General features: G+C 38.2%; 1 protein-coding gene across 7 annotated transcripts in view; it reads right to left on the bottom strand.

The window, feature by feature from the left end:
• The window catches only part of Bmpr1b (bone morphogenetic protein receptor, type 1B), a 332,451-nt gene that overhangs the window by 129,802 nt on the left and 184,969 nt on the right, over positions 1-17,680 (bottom strand). For 5 of the 7 annotated variants that reach the window (XM_006500940.4, XM_006500942.2, XM_006500939.4 and 2 more), the window contains one exon: positions 14,985-15,077. The exons of 1 other annotated variant lie outside the window; for it this stretch is intronic. The gene's annotated coding sequence lies outside the window, so the exon portion shown is untranslated. Of the gene's footprint in view, positions 1-14,984; positions 15,329-17,680 lie in introns of those variants that run through there. One more of the 7 variants, NM_007560.4, reaches the window with a different exon arrangement.

Here is a 17,680-nt window from a genome sequence, read left to right on the forward strand (position 1 = left end):
ATTTTAAATTTTTCCTCCCAAGAACTCTTTCAAAACTGCTTTCTTCTTCTATCTGATAAGCACCTATTTCTTCCCATGGGAGAAAAGGTTACTAACTCAAACCATGTTAATTATTAAGAACTCTTCTCCGAGATTTTATTCCTTCCTCCAAGTAGTATTTCATTATAGCATTTTGGATAAATACTTATAGCCCTGTCTGAGTTATAAAGGTCTATATTTAAGAAACAGTAAATGAAAGACAGATGCTTAAAACAGTGGGTTCACAATGAAGTTGTAAATACTGCTAGACTATAAATTTTGTGATTAAATTTAGTTGACTTATGCAATAAGGGTATTTACACAGCTGGCCGTGCACCAAAAATAACTGTCACTCTGCCAATATTAATTCCAAGTCAATATTAATTATAATCAGCATAGGTACAGTTATATCAAAGTCCATAGAGGCTAGGTGAAGTATGCAAGCTTAAGATGAGATCTGGGTCATTCAAATACATGCCAAGTTAGTCTCTCCTGAGCTAGTCACACTGTAACTTACTGAGATAATTCACAATTTAGTCACCTGTTAACTTAGACAAATAACCACCTCACTTTCTCAATTTGTTTAAGACATTTGCTTCTCTGACAATCCTAAGGTTTGAAGCATTTTTGTGCACACAGACTCCTTTCATTGCTTGCTTAGTTCAACTGTCAAAGATATTCAGGGAAACAGATATCCAAACAATGTCATAACTACATATGTTAACTCCATGTAGTAAGAAGAAGAAAAACCAGCAATGACTTAAAGGAGATCCTTAAAAAGTTACTAGACTGGATTTTATGAGGATTGTATGAGGATGGAGAATCACACTGCACTCATGGCTAAATGTGCTATTCCTTTTTCTGACTTATCAATGTAATGTTTCCATCACTATCCTAAGCAGAAAGAATGCCACAGTGCAGTAAAGCTGGGATTAATCATCTCTTCTTGGCAACTTTATCTGATCTTTTCATGGTAGCAATCACTCCAGTTAAGATCGTAATATGGGTGCTGGAGATATGGCTCAGTGGTTAAGAACACCGTATGCTCTTCAAGAGGACCTGGGTTCAATTCCCACCACTCACACGGCAGATCACAAATGTCTGTAACTCCAGTTGTAGGGAATCTCACACCCTCACATGGACACACATGCAGGCAAAACACCACTGTGTGTGAAATCAGATAAATGATGTTTTTAAGTTGAATAAAAAAATACAATCACAATGTTGCCAATTGCTAAAAAAGCTGGCCAATGAATTGGAAGAGTTCAGAAACATCACACTGCTGTTAGATGGGCTAGCGTGAGGAATGACAGAGGGGGAGTCTCTTGCTGTTAGATGGGCTAGCGTGAGGAATGACAGAGGGGGGATCTCTGGCGTCTGTGGGACAGCCGTGTAACCCTCTCCTCTCTGCTTGTCTCTATGACTGAAGCAAGCTTCTATTTCACCCTACTCCTGTCTAAATGTAAATTCCTACATAACAGCATGTGCAAGATGCAATTCGCTAAACACATGAAAATCAAGGAGAAGGAAGGCCAAAGCATGGATGCTTGAGTCCTTCTTAGAAGGGGGTACAAAATACCTTTGTCAGGAATTACAGAGACAACGTGTGAAGCAGAGACTGAAGGAATGACCAACCAGAGACTGCTCCACCTGGGGATCCATCCCATAAACAACCACCAAAACCAGACACTATTATGGATGCCAACAAGAGCTTGCTGACAGGAGCTTGATATAGCTGTCTCCTGAGAGGCTCTGCCAGTGCCTGACAAATACAGAAGAGGATGCTCACAGCCATCTATTGGATGGAGCACGGGGTCCCCAGTGAAGGAGCTAGAGAAAGTATCCAAAGAGCTGAAGGGTTTTGCAGTCCCATAGAAGGAACAACAATATGAATTAACCAGTAACCCCAGAGCTCCCTGGGACTAAACCACCAATCAAAGAAAACACATGGTGGGACACATGGCTCCAGCTGCATACGTAGCAGAGGATGGCCTAGTCAGTCATCAATGGGAGGAGAGGCCCTCGGTCCTGTGAAGTTTCTATGCCCCAGTGTAGATGAATGCCAGGGCCAGGAAGTGGGAGTGGATGGGTTGGGGAGCAGGGGGAGAGGGGAAGGGACAGAGGTTTTTCGGAGGGGAAACTGGGAAAGAGTATAACATTTGAAATGTAAATAAAGAAAATATCTAATTAAAAAAACAAAACAAGTGTCAAACACCTACACTATGTCCTCATGTTTTCTGAGAATGATCTGAACAATATCTAACAAAGGAATCTGTTAAATCATTTGATCTCTGTGGATATATGTGGAGATCTGGCTCTTAGAACAAGTCTTTCTTAGCTATTATTGAACAGTGAGAAGAATTCTTTAAAATAAAATCCAGGTAAATCACACCAGTCTGCTAGACTAAAGCATGACTGAACTCTGATTTTCTAACAATATTCTTCCCAAATTCTGAAGCTTAAAGAGCCTTTCTAAGAAAGGAGACAAACAAAACTTCATATGAACCAAGCCACTTCCCAAGGAGCAGAGGCACTTGACTTGCTTTGAAGTTCAACCTGTACCAGGCATTCATTCATTCATTCATTCATTCATTTAATAGATATGAATGTTTCCAGATATAAAGGACATCAAAACATTAACGGAAGGGAAAGAGGACCCAAACCAGACTCTTTGTGGGCCCTTGGGTACATACCTCTTACATTATTACATATGAATAAACACATTTTAAAAAAAAGGAATCTAGACAGCCTGTAATCAGTTATAGTCACACACCCATAAGAGGTGATTTATCAATGATGGAAGGCACAGAAGATGGTGTTCAGACTAATTCCAGACCTTCAGGAAAGCAAACTGCCACTGCAGACACACTCTATCATGTTTGTATAGTGGCAAGTCACCCATCTCTGAACTTCTGACAACACACCCCATCATTAAGTCAAAACGAATGTAGCCCATTGCCGATTCAGAAACTGGTTTATCAACCTAACAACACCTAACAAAGTGACCTTGGGTCCATCCTGGCATCCAGGTTTAGCACAGACTCACATTTTTGGAACCATAACAACTGTTCTGGCCACTATCTAGAAAAGCAAGCCAGTCATGGCATTTATAGCAACAATATCATCACTTGGGAGGCCCATATATTAACACTACCCTCTACCTGACCAGTGGGCAATCAGACTTAAGTAAGGGTAGAGGAGCCATCTAAAAATAATTCACAACTGATCCATGTAATAGTTCTTAAGTATGTAGCATAACCAGCCTTGTAAAAATTTATGGTGTATGACATATATGCATATAAGAAAAACAAACAAACAAACAAACAAGGATGGAAGAAAGATGATAGAAGCAGATAAGATGATCTTGAAATTCTCTGAATAACTGATTATTGTCTTATGGGCTGAATCTGCAAATGAATCGCAGAGAATTTTAAAGCTTGTTTTTCAGGGTGGAAATAAGACCTTTTAAAATGAATGTGCTCTTGAGGTAGGAGACAGACTTGGCAAGTTGCACCTGGCAACTGGACTGGAGCCTCAGACATTGACGTTTCTCATTAAAGCTTGATAAATATCCAGGTAGCCCCCCCTCCTCTGCCCAGATCTATCAGCCTTGCTGGCAGATAGGACTCCAGAGAAAAGAGTTATAACTAGAAGAGAGAATTCTGTTATACTGGGGAGTCTCAAAACAAAGGCAAGTCGTAAGCAAAGGTGGGTGGGAAAACACATGTCCACTTTCACTTTACAGAACTGTATACTGTCAGGGCCCACATATAATACAGCAATGATGGGTACTGGACAAAACCTTCTAGCCCAGAAGGTTATCAACAGCAGTAGTAAAATCTTGAGCGCATTGGTTAACTGCCATGATTCCAGGTCTCCTCACTTTTCAGTTTAAGGAACCTGCCTGGAAACAGGAAAGCTCTAAGGATGTGGGGCTCTGGAGAACCACAGCATGGGGGGCATTGTGAACAAAAGGAGGCTGGGAGGTTAGTGCTGGCTCACAGGGGTGGCCTGGATGCATCTGAGATGGGGAGGTGGGAAGTCCTCTTCAGTATTTCCAGAAACAGTATAGGCAAAAAGAAATACAAAAAGCCAGACTGGAGTGTTCTGCATCTGGACTCATGAGAGATGAAGAGCTCAAGAAATCTGAATCCATGAAGAATCAAAGGCCAGAAAGGCAAAGACACAATCTCACCACACTACAAGAACAGCGCCAGGGCATGCTAAGATATCAACACTAATTAATAAAATACAAATGGATCTTAGAGACAGCTGACACTCCGAGAATCCACCTTAGGAACACCTGCACAATAACAAGGAGCATGTTGTTAATAATTAGCTTGAAACACTGTGTTCTGCAAAAAGACGGAGTTAAAACATCTTGTCTTCTATTTGCATTCAAGACTCATGGGGCTTTGTGGAAGTCATGATGGCCTATGTAGATGAGGCATTACAGGTGAAGCAGATAGTATGGCTTGGCAGATGGATGGAGTGAAGAGGGGTAAAGAGAATCAGGATGCTGACACAGTTCATATAAATGTACACATCTCACTCTCAGTACTTTACCTTGCCCCTCTGAGTTTCAGGTCTTCAGAAGTTTCTTAGAATGGCCCTGTGTTCCTTAAAGACTCTGTGCTTACGTACTAACACAGCTTATGCAAACATCTAAGACAGTATTAGTTCTACCTTACACTCTAGTTCAAATCTCTGTGTGATAACCCTGTCGCTCTCCAAGTAGACTCCCACCAATTCCCTTCATTCCATACAAGTGTTCTCCCACTAAAATCATGACATTCTTTTCTCAGTTTGCAGAAAGGAGGTTAGATAATATTCTCAGAATTTTTTGATGATGTGCTTTGGCCGCTTAATTATTTCTCCTAGTATACCTTGATATAAATGAATATTTACTTACTTACTTACTGTTTCATATATCATGAAGAAGATGGCAAAATTTTAGAACTAAGCAGCCAGGCCAAAACATGTGGGATTTTTTTTTTAAACTCTTACTTCACCAGTTGTACTGAATCTTTCTTGGTCATGAAATGCATACACATATTTACTGCAAAACGTTTGGATCACCACAATAAGAGAAATAGTGTAAAACTGATTTTGCAATGACAAACATTTCAAATAACCTACAACTGGTAAACATTTTAAGTTATTTCTTCTAAATATAGGACCAAAACAATCATGGTGAAAATCAACAGAGCTTTTCTTCATTGTAATCTTTCTTTTTATTTCTTCAATATCTAGCTCAATATCTCCAAAAAGGGCAAGAGATTATTGAACTTGATGTAGAAATAAAGTTCATTTTTCATGTCATTTGCTGCCTCGCATCCTTTCAAATAAAGTTCCTAGAGAGCAGAGGAAGGTAAAGGTTAAACTGCACACAGGAAACCTCATATCAGAATAATCAAATGCATCTAAACCTGCAAGACAACAGGAGGGACTGACAGCATGCTCTGTCCAGCTGGTACATGATTCAGAGCTAGTCATAGCTTATCCCAGATAAATGTGTCTAAAGAAATGCCCAAATACATGAAGTATGTTAGTATTACAGCAAAAACAGGACATAGACAGTTGGCCAGATATGTGTTCTACATGCATCCAGGTGGATTTGTGAATCAGACTTTGATCTCATATCAGCTTTGGGCATCAATTACCACCAGTAACACAGTTACCAAACAGGAAAATGTGTCAAGGAAGCAATTTATTAAAACCTCACCAGACTTTTAATTGACTTTCTACCTTGACAAATACTTGTAGTTTTAAGAAACTGAAATCATGTCACTATCAATATCTTATTTCCTGATGACCAGATGAACACGATATAAACAGCCAGGAATGTACCACTGAGGCAGTTGCCCCTGCACACTGAACCTTACAAGGAGTCTGACACAACAGACTGCAACAGAAAGAAAGGCCTTCTAAATATCTATGTCTTCCAGAAACAATTCCAAAGACCTGAATGCAGGGGTCTCCAACCCCCCTCCCCAACCCTAAGCTTACAGGGAGACACTTAATAGTAGCTATTTTTCCTGTATAATTTCTCACAAAAATAATATTTCTGAAAAAGTCCTCTTTAATATAAGCATTATGTATATTCTCTGGTCTACAGTCTTTTCAAGAGCCATGCCAATGCAACTACTGTAACGTGTTCTAATGCCTAAGTGTCATTTAACAAGAAACATATTTTTAGTCCATACTTATAAAAGTGTAAATGCAATACAAATTGAAAGGCAGCACAGAGATTTAAAACAGGACTTTAGGATCATGAAGCAAAGATGGCCTCACACAGAATATGGAAATGGGTAATGATCCCACAGAGGTATAAACAAAGAAACTTGATTAATAAAGTCCTTGTGGACCATAGTGGCTGTGATTAAATTCAACTTTACTATTTCTGGATATGAAAGAGCTCTCCATGCTTCGATGGAGATGAAGAAAATTCTAATTACTTCTGAAAATAAAGATATCCCAGGATGTGTTTTGATTTCAAAACAAAGAAACTGAATTTTTAAAGTAATGAAGAGAACATGAATGCAGTTGCTAAGAAAGGGGCTCCAAAGAGCACTTAGACTCGGAATTATCTGATTTCATCTTTTAAAGAGTACTACTGTAAACAAAAGAGAGTAATACAACCTCTGCAGAAAGCATAAATAGATACAGAAGAAAAAACTGGCATAACTAATTAATCCCCTCAAATTCAAGTTCAGCAGTAATGAAAATAAAAATCAAAATAAATATAACTTTTATTAGTACAGATTTCAAAAAGAATTGTAAGTACCTTCAGGAAAAAAATAAAAAAAGATTTTAAAAGTGGGCAATTTAAACCCAGAGCAAAAAGGCAGCAATCCAAAGGTGTGTGCTTACTCGAAGGTCATGGAATTTCCTTCAGTAATCTAAAAGGTACTGGAAGGACAAGAGCACAGTCACAGGCTGGGGTTGGGCTTAATATTCAGTTAGTCATGAAACAACTTCTCCATGGGTGAGCATGGCAAAGCAGAATTGTAATACCAGCACCTGGCGGGCTGAGGTAAGCAGATAGCAATGACAAGGCCCTGGCTATTCAGGGAAACCTTTGATAGTACGACCCAGTTGAACCTACAGCTGATAATCATTTTAAGTTATTTCTTCATCGAACATGATGAGGTCAAGCAGAGAAAAACCTGAAAGCTCTGTCTCTAAGAGTTAGCTTACCCTGGGCTTTGGAAGGGCTGGCTATGCAAGCTACCAGAAGAAGAAATGAAGCACCACCAGTCTTGAACCCTGCAAGCTGAAACAGTGATTGACCTAGCAGGAGACGCCCACTTATGCAACAGTGACGTGAGCATCATGTCAATAACCAACCAATCTCTGACTGAACTCCAGTTCTGCCATTACAGGATAAGAGTCACACCTGGCACCAATATTAGACTAAAAACTCTATGACTTGACAGGTCATAGGAGTGAGGAAAACTTACAAAACATGCAATGACGTATTGTTATATCCATAGATTAGTGAATCACTTATCCTTCATCCGAGAAGATTCTAATTACTGTAGAAGGTGACTCACAACTAACCAACGTGCAAAAACTAAGTGACTGCAGAAACCTCAGTCCTTGAAGAATATATAAGCCTCATCCCTTCTCCCAAGACTCAGGAATAACTTCAGACGAGAAAGTGGAACAAGTATAAGAATCGGAAGTGGTGGACGATTATCAAGAAATATTATTTTCTGGACACAGTAGGGCAAGTACACATATGGACTCATAGAAATTTTGGTATCATGCATAAAACCTGTGCAGGCCAAGCCAGACCAAATCCTAACACAGAGACAAGAACTGAGCACAGAATCCCACCCCAAATTTGATTTATTGGCAGTTATTAGCTGCAGGGAGAAGGAAAATTGTAGCCCATGGTAGGTCAACCATTCTCCAGCAACAGATTGCATATGCAAGGATATTTTAAGACCAAGGTGGTCTTTAAAAGGCACAAGACAGGCAAGTAGTGAAGGGGTGCCAGTTGAAGAAAATGTTGGGGAGTAGGTAAACATGATTAAAACATATTGAATAAAACAATCAAGGAACTAATAAAAGTATCAATCATGTTTGATACTTTTATTTTTTTTAATAACATCAACCTCCTACTCCCCTCTGATACCCTCTGAGACACCTCAACTTCATGTAACCATTAAGCAGTAGGAGCTGTCCTAGACATAATCGTCCTGATCATCGTCATTGTCATCATCACCATCGTCTCCAATTGGTAGAGTTCAATCAGTGTTGACCATAAGCCTATGGGTCTTGGGTCATAAACTTGTTAGTGTTCTTTGTTTGTCTGTCTTTCTTTCTTTGTTTTTCTGCTTGTGTGATACATCATCTTCTTGGATCTTCTTCAAATTCTTTCTTCAGTGTTTTAGAGTTTTCATCATACGGGACTTTTACATCTTTAGTTAGGTTTATTCTATGGCATTTTACTGTATTTGAGGCAGCTGTGCATGGAATTGCTTTTCTGATTTATTTCTCAGCATGTTACCACTTTACAGGAAGGATACTGATTTTAGTGAGTTAATTTTCTGTCTTAGCATCTTCTACTGAAGGTGTTCATCAGAACTGAGAGGTTTTTTTTTTTTTTTAATTGTCTGCAGAGTTTCTTATTTAAAGAACTGTATCAACTGCAAATTAGAGTATGCTGACTTCTTTCCCTCTTTGTATGTTAGTATTGTAGAGAAGACTCCAAAATTTTAAGTTGAATAACAAATGACAAACTAGACACCTTTCCTTGTAACCCGACATTAGTGGAAATGCTTCGAGTTTTTTCCAATTTAGGAAAATGTTGGCTATAGGTTTGCAATATATGGCCTTCAAAATGTGGAAATGTGTTTCTTTTATTCACTTCAGAGATTTTTAATCATGAAAGGATACTGGAGTAGTTAAAAGCCTTTCTTCCATTCACTGAAAGAATCATGTGCTAGCTATAGTTCACTGAAATGAAGAATTACATTTGCTGGATTATGCATGTTATACCATCCCAGGATTTGGGGAAGGAAGTCAACACAACCATATTTAATAATATGTTTTCATGTGTCCTGGATTCTGTTTTCAACTATGTTACTGAGATTTTCCCATTTATGTTCATAATAGAGATGATCATATAAGCTTCTTTCCTGTTATAACAGATACCAACACAATTCAGAAAATCTTAAGGACATACTGATCAAACATATTTCACAAATTTGGAAAATCAAAAAGAAATAAATGAATTTCTGGATGTGTATGACTTTACCAAATTAAGTGAAGGTGAGAAAAATTGAAACAGATCTATAACCACCAATTAGATTTGAGTAATTTTTTTTTCAGAATGTCTTAGCTAAAAGTAAAGGCCCAAATGGATTCACTGTTGACTCTACCACTCCTTAGAAATATTAATATCAATAATTCTCAACTATTCCATGATATTGAAAAGGAATGCTAGCTAACTCATTGATGAAGCCTGAATTATTTTTTAAAAAATGTATTTTCTTTTAAGTTATAGACAGAATTCATTTTATTCTAGAAAACATGGTTTTTAATCTTATTCAAAGCTTTCACCTCCCCAAAATTCAAGAAATAAATCAACTTCAAAGCAGTTATAAATGATACAGCTGTTCACTTCCCTATTAGATTTCCTAAGCTACAATAAAAATAATTTTCATTTTATTACTTTTGTTTTACATGTATTTGCCATATTTTCTTGGAGCAAGAAAAATGTTTGTGGGATGTACTACCAAGAAAAATGGGAAAACCAGGAGAGAAAAGAAGAAAATGCCATTCCAAAAATATTTTAAGTATAGTTATGAGTGAAAAAGTACTTTAGCTCCTCTGAGAACAGAAATTATAAGATTTAATTTTCAGAAATAAGAAAGAATACAAAGCTTAATACAGTTCAAACATAGAATTTTACAAATTAATTTTTAAATAAAATATGTAGAATAAATATAGAAAAAGTATAATCAGACCAAAAAAATCATATTCTATCTTTAAATGTAGGGATTTCTTTCCTTTGTGATTTACATTGTAATTATATACTTGAAAATGAAGTTTGTCAAGGTTGACAAAATTTCTCATACATTTGCCCATCTTTAACATAAAAAGCTTCCAATTTAGAAGTTAACATATTTTACGAATTGCATACCGTGCATAATTATAGAAAATATTGACTGGTAAGGCAAGCTGCTAATGTAATAAAATAAAACAAATATCGATTTGGTGAAAAAGAAACAAAAGGCAAAGAAACTTCCTGCACACTTCAACCACAAAGTTCTCTGACCTTCTCTCAGCGGCAGGGATGGAGTTTAGGGATTTGGTCTTGCTGTAGTCTTTGAGATTATATTGAGACAAGCTTGTGTTTCTGTCTTCACTGACTAATGAGAAGCAGGTACATGGCCTCACCCATGATCCAAGAAACCTCTCTTCTCCCAGTCGTCTCATATCATTTGATATGCCAGACAGAGCTATAACGATTATACCTGTAAACTTTTAGAAATGGCATTTCTTCCAGGTCAAGCGTCTCTCCCACAGAACAGTTATGTGGGAAAAAAAATCTATCTGAAAAGAAATTTCAACTGACTAATGGTCTATTTTAAGCAATTAAAAAGTCACTACATTTTCCTTTGAAAATACCAATATTGTTTTCATTCCGCAGACAGATACAAGTCAAGGCTAAGCAAACAGGAGTCATATTTAATGTCTGCAAGAGGTTTTTAAGGCTAACATAGTAGTGAAAACAATTGTCAAAAGCACCAAGCAGGACAAACACTTGGAACTGGGAAAACTCAGTTGCTCTAAATTGTCCGTGAAGGTTGGTGTTTGTCAATGGTAAATATGAAGTAGCTCAGACAAGTACTTTAAGCATTCTGCGTAAACAAAACACAATTAAATGCAAAGTAATTTTTATTTTTAGTGAATTTCGGAGCTTAAAGGAACAGCTGTTATTTCTCAACTTTTTTAAACACTGACTTCCCTTTCTTTCAACATTTCTATTTTGAGAAGTAAATTCTTCCTCTGCCTTAACTGCAGTATCACCTTTCGTGTTGGAGAACTCTTCGGCCATGCTTTTGTGTTATTTCCTAAAGTCCCTAGCTAACTCTGCAAGAGTAAATACTACTGAAGGAACACCTTTCCTGGGACCACTGAAAGCAGCTCCATCCTGCCAGTCTAGTTTTCCCAAACACAAGACAGACCTACTCTCCCCTGGAGCACTGGGCCCTTGGGAAGGGGGCTATTGTCCATGGAGGAAATCCTTTACGACATCACGGCATTCAGCACTGCACAAGCAATTTATCAGCTACTGTGACAGATTTGACCAATATGATTGAGCAAACACTTGGGGTCGATATATTCTGGATTTATTTTTGCTAGTCATTGTTATTTTGTATGTCTTTACAACAAATACATACTTGTGTGGGTATGTTCACTATACATGATCATATATGATTAATTTCTCTCTTCCCTACCTCTCTCTCTCTCCCATATAATTGATACTAAAAAAGTAAGCAAAATATTTTTACAATATGGTTACTACCCTTATTCCTTCTTGACAAGCTTTCTGTCCATTAGAGTAATCGATGTTTTAAACAGTGTTAATACAAAGGGGCTATTTAAAAATACATTTAATGTCTCATGCAAGACAACCATTGTAACTTGAGGTTCCTCAAGTGCTGTGGCAAAGGTTGATGGATGGCTAGACCAACCCATGAGCTTCCTGGGTTGGCAGGACAGATGTAGGTAACATTCCAGAAGGAGAGGCAGAAGGTGAGTATAGAACAAAAGAACTAACAACATCAGAAAAGCTCAAAGCTTCCAAGAATCATGGCCTTTTGGGGACACTGAAAAGCCAGGTGGGAGGAGCTCTGCAGGAATGTGCTGTATATCAGAGTGTCGACAGTCTCCACCAAGCATGCTGTGGTAGATGATGTGCGGTATGAAAAACAGGACTGGGAGGATGGGCCCATTAAGAAGTGTCTAATTCATATTTACGGTTTAATTCAATATTGCTTAAGTGGATGCATAATGCAAAAGACTCCATGTTTCTCAATATTTTATAATATTCCTAATAAAAATGGTATTTAGAAATGTGATTAGCAATTAATAGGAGGATTTATCAAAAGCCAAAAATAATACTGAGAAAGTATCTCAAGTTTTAAAATACTCAATTAGTCTTCAACTCAAATATAGCCCATTTTAGGCATTATCAACCAGTACCAAAATTTCTACTCTTTTCTCCTAAACTTGAAGGAAAATCCTTCTCTGACTTATTTTTCATGCTTTTTTTCTTTCAGTAAAGAGTCAACATGGAACTTCAGAGACAAAGTTATAAGGAGGACTGAAAAGAAAACTTATAAAAAAGGGTTCAATAAAAATGATGCATTCAACAGCAACAACAACAAACAAAGAGAACACTTAATGCAGAAGAAATCAAAATCTTCACCATGTAGCAAAGAAAAATTCATTAGCGGACTTAGTTTCCATTGTCCCATCTAGATCCACCACGGTATGCTTTCAAAATAAACAATATTATAAAACATAAACGACACGTATCGTATTCTCAAACTGAAGGGAAAATTCTCAAACAAATAAAAATACACACTGATTTTGAGGAAACCAAGCATTAAATGTTAACATAAACTTTAAGAAAATAGGTGGATTAGCTCAGCCTTTAAATTAATAAAGGACTACTAAATGGGGCTCTGGAAGTACAGGCATTGAGACCAATAATCGACAAATGGAACCTTATGAAACTAAAAAGGTTCTGTAGAGAGGACATAATTCAAGTGAAGAGGCAGCCTCCGGAATGGGAAAATCATTATCACCTATATAGCTGACAGAGGGTTAGTACCCAACGAATGCACAAACCCCCAAAACTAGACAAAGAAACAACCCCTCAAAAAAACAACAACAACAACAAATACCACAAAGACAAACAACCCAATTAAAATATAGAACATGGAACTCAAAAGAGAGTTCTCAAAAGAAGAAATACAAATAGCTAAGGAATATTTTCACTATTCATCCTCCTTACCAATCAGGTAAATTAAAAGTACTTAGAGATTTGTTTTTTCTCCATTCAGAATGGCTAAGCTTGAAAAAAAATGCTGGTGTGAATGTGGAAAAACACCTGTCCACTGTTGGTGGCAATGCCACCTGATACAGTCACAGTGGTAGAAATTAGTGCTGAGGTTCCTCATAGAGCAAAGGAGACAGTTGTCACATGACCCAGGCCTACAACGCCTGGGCATATTCCCAAGAAACTCTGTATCCTAGTACAGAGACATCTGCTAATTCACGTTCAGGAATGCTTTCTCACAACAGGTAGAATATGGAAACAGCCTATATATATATATCCTGCAACTGATAATTTTGAAACCTTTTTTAAAATTATGCAGCCAGACAGTGGTGGAGAACGTCTTTAATCCCAGCACTCTGGGAGGCAGAGGCAGGCAGATCTCTGAACTTAAGGTCAGCCTAGTGTACAGAGCCAGTTCCAGGACAGCCAGGGTGACACAGAGAAACCCTCTCTAGACACCCCTACCAAAATAATGCATGCACTTTGGGTATGGTCATGACACTTCATACCAGGAAGCTGAGGTGGAGACTAGTATAGCATGAACACCCAGTACCAGATCGGTCATGGCTACACAAAAAGATCAAATATCAATAATACCAGTAAGTTTTGGTCTTGTTCAAAGAGACTCACTTTTCATTTAGAGCTATTCCAGCTGCAATTTTGATACGGCCCATCATATTTCAAAACTAGATCCTTTCTGTATGTTAACCCTATATCAACCTGTGCCACGTATTAGCTCTCCCTTATATCTCTACTGGACTATCATTTAAATTCCATGGCAGAATAAGTTTTGTTTTCAACTTAAATACATACAGCAGTGGTACAAAAAAACCTCACTGGAACGCAAAATCACCTAGAACATAAATAACCTAAAATGTTTAAATATCATGCATTTGTTTGTAGTTCCACAAGCTAAGAATCAAACAAGGAAACTTTCATTAATTTGCTAGTCAATTTGCACGAACTTAATGCCTTATTTCTAGAGAAGCAAAATACTGACTTCTGAAACCACATACAGTAGACATAAATAATAAAAGTATACAGGTTTCATGAGTGCTCTAAACAACAACGCACAGAGCATAAAGTAGTTCCTGTGTCCTTCAGTATTATTGCATTTAGAATGATCAGAGAGATAAGCACAGTCTAGCATACCACAGCCATACACGCACACAGAGAAGCCTTTGACCTGCTACCTGCAGTAAGAGGAAAACACCCGTGTAATGCACTGCCAGAGATGCTGACTCGGGTTTAACATTACGAAAAGGGACACAGTTCATAAAAACCCAACTGCTAGTCATCTGGACAAGCACAGGGGCTGCCTCCTACATTCTGCCTTTGGTACTTTGTACAGAGAAAACTATTCTTGTCACTCTAGGCTCATCTCTTCCCAAAGTAGTAGTAACTATTTCAGTCAGCTGCCTACTGAAGTTTTGTTCTGTCAAAAAGACCCTATATTGTCCATATCCCCTATTCCCACATTCTGATACTGTCTAGTAAGTACATCTCTGCGAGTTGACGTGAACTTTCTACATTCCATCTTTAGGTCACAAAATTAACTAACGCTATCGCCTTACTATTTATATCATGTAAAATCGGAAGTTACGGACAGGCAGGCTTCAGTCTGATAGCCGAGAGAGCATGAAATCAGGGTTTGAGCGCGGCTGCCACCCACCCATACTCGGGACACTAAGAAGTGCCATGCATTCTCAACAGGAGTCCACAAACCTCCACCGCCTCCAAGAACACTCATGGGAGCAGGCGGCCCCTCCTCACAGCTGTACCAAGCCCCACAGCCCTCTGCCCACTGATGCAGAGCAGCCAACCGGGAGGGAGGTGGGCTTTACAAGTAAAAGCCAGCCTAAACTGGTTAATCCCTTACCTCTTCACTTATGGCCGGGTTGCTCCTTTAACTTTTTGTTTGCTCTCTTGTCATAGCTCAGCGCCAAATGGTTGTGATTCAGCCGAAGTTAACCTGACAGAAAGAAATTTCCTTTTAGAACAAAAATGCTCAAAATTCAAGTTCTCGCCACTGTTTTCTTCCTTGCCTGGCTCTCTCCGTGTCCGCGTGTTTCTCCGTGTGTCTCGGCAAGGCAGCTACGTAGTGGTCTATAAATATTGACCCTCACACTTGCTCAGAGCTCTCTCTGCCCATGGCACAGGTCTGTGTCACTGAACACCGTGGTAATACTCCGGCGAGGTTCTCAGCTGCTCGGACAAAGCAGTGGATTGGCTCACTACCCAGCAACCCTGTGCTTGCCTGGAAATACCATTTCGCTGCCAGCTTTACAGATGCTATGGGCCTTTCCTGAGCCCCAAATCAGGCACAGAGGGGCAATTATGAGGCTTGTCTGAAGAAATACAGCTTTCCTCAAGCAGGTGGAGAGAAGTAGGCTAGGAGGAGGGGAAGACAAGAGAGGAAATACTGCCTTTGTTTTGTCCAAACAATGACATCTTAAACCTTTATAAAATTCCTACCTAAATGCCAATCCATTAAGCTTTGCAAAACTTGGTTATATATATATTATGAATGACCTAGATCATAAGAAAGCAGTCTCATAATTGTTTTAATATTGCTTCTTATTTTAAAAATGCTTCAGGGAATGAGTAATTGGCCAAAGAGACCTTATTTTTTTTCTTCCTATATTCACTTGCCGAATGATAGAAATGCATTGGAATGTATAATATTAAACAAATAAATTATGTATTTGGTGAGTGAAAGTAAAATGTAATCTAAACATTATGTGAGTCAACATGTTATACTGACTTGTAGATTTACACTCCTGACAATTTGAATTATTTTACTTTGGGCTCTTAGATTAAGGATAAGCCAAGCCATCCCAATATGTAGATTATAAGTAACATACATTTCCCATTATCTATATTATATAATACTTATATTAGAAATGCTTAGAAGATATATTATTCTGTTTTTTCATGCTTTTGCCAGCAATAACTCATTGTTTGCTTTATTACATTGTATTTCTTGATTAAACCAGATGAAGGAATCTTTGGAAATAATATGGTGCAGGAATTTAGAGAGCTACCCTTAGCTAGGCTGTTAGTTTACTTGGGGTCATGTGACATTGTTGTAGCAGAGCCAAAACCCAAACCACCAGCCTTCCTTACTACTCAGAGGCTGGTCAACATCCCCCTGGACAGGGATTCTTAAACTCATCTTTAGCTTCATCTCCATGTGCAAACTGGCCTTACCCATAAGCATATATATTCACACACATCTTCAATCCCTTTCAGAGGAAGGCTGCTCTCTCTAAATTTGAGTTCAGCCTGGACTACACAGTGAGTTCCAGGCCAGCCAGAGAGAAACCTTATCTCAAAAACACAAATCAAAACAAAAATTCACAGGCAAACAATTAATATAAAAGAATAAATTTGTTATGAGTAAAATGCCTAAAATTGTTATATACAACTGGGTTTTGAACCACTGATACCAAATCGCCCATGCTTGACTCAACAATTAACATTTTCACTTAGCTAACTCACTGCTGGGAGAGACTTAAAGGTAGACACAACATTCCTACTCTCAAAGACCTTATTGTATAAGTTGGAGGAATGGTTAATGGCTGGGTAGTACATTCCTCAGCCAAGGAAGAGGAGAGAGAGGAAGGCAGTGAGGAACCGGAACAAGCAGAAGCCCACTCAGCATGCACTACAACACACAGCTATCATGTGAGACTCCAGCAAGGTTACTAAGGTACACAGACAGGACACCAGGGTAAGGAAGGGCCAGCAAGCGACAGCACGCACCTGCGCCTGCCATCAGCTCTTTCTGGTTGGGTTACAAACAGGTATGACAAAGCATTTAGGGAAACCAGGCAGTAGAGAAAGAAGAGGTGTAGACTCCAATAAAAATCATATTAGCAAACATGGGATTTCTGTCTAACGTAGACCACCAGGCTTCAGATACTTATCACAAAGAAAAGAATTTGGAAAACTCTGTAATCATCACACACTCACCAAGCTTATATCCATAATTTTAAGCAATAGTAGCATGAGTACATGCAATAAAACTGTTTTGTTGTTTTGGTTTTTTTTTTTTTGTTTTTTTTTTTTGTTTTGTTTTTTTACTGTTTTGGAAATCATGACATTTTAAAAATAAAATTCAGCAACAACACACAATCAATAGTAATTTCAAAACATTAATTGTTCAGAAATGTAAAGATAGACATCCACTTGACAGCTGAAAATTGTTTTATATTTTAATTTATTCACCTTTTACCTATCTCACTTCCTCAGAGAATTTTCATGAAATACACACAATGAAAAGTTTTTTAATTGTTCTTTTGTATGTTTTATGTGTCTCTTCAATAAAATTAAATGTATTGATTTTTTTTTAGTTATTAAGTATTCCAGGACTGTGGTGAACATTCTATCACAGCAGAGTATGATTTTAGGATTGGTTGAGGGTGGGTGGTTGCTTTTGCAAGAGAAATGCTGCCACTACTAAAGCATTCTCTTAGCCAGGTCAATAGTAACAGAGGTGAAGGAGATGCTGAGCAGGCAGGCACTCCAGGAAAACGACCCACTCAGCTGCTAAGTGAAAAGAACTCATGTCAC

This window comes from Mus musculus, chromosome 3, assembly GCF_000001635.26.
Source record: "Mus musculus strain C57BL/6J chromosome 3, GRCm38.p6 C57BL/6J".
NCBI classification, from domain to species: domain Eukaryota; kingdom Metazoa; phylum Chordata; class Mammalia; order Rodentia; family Muridae; genus Mus; species Mus musculus.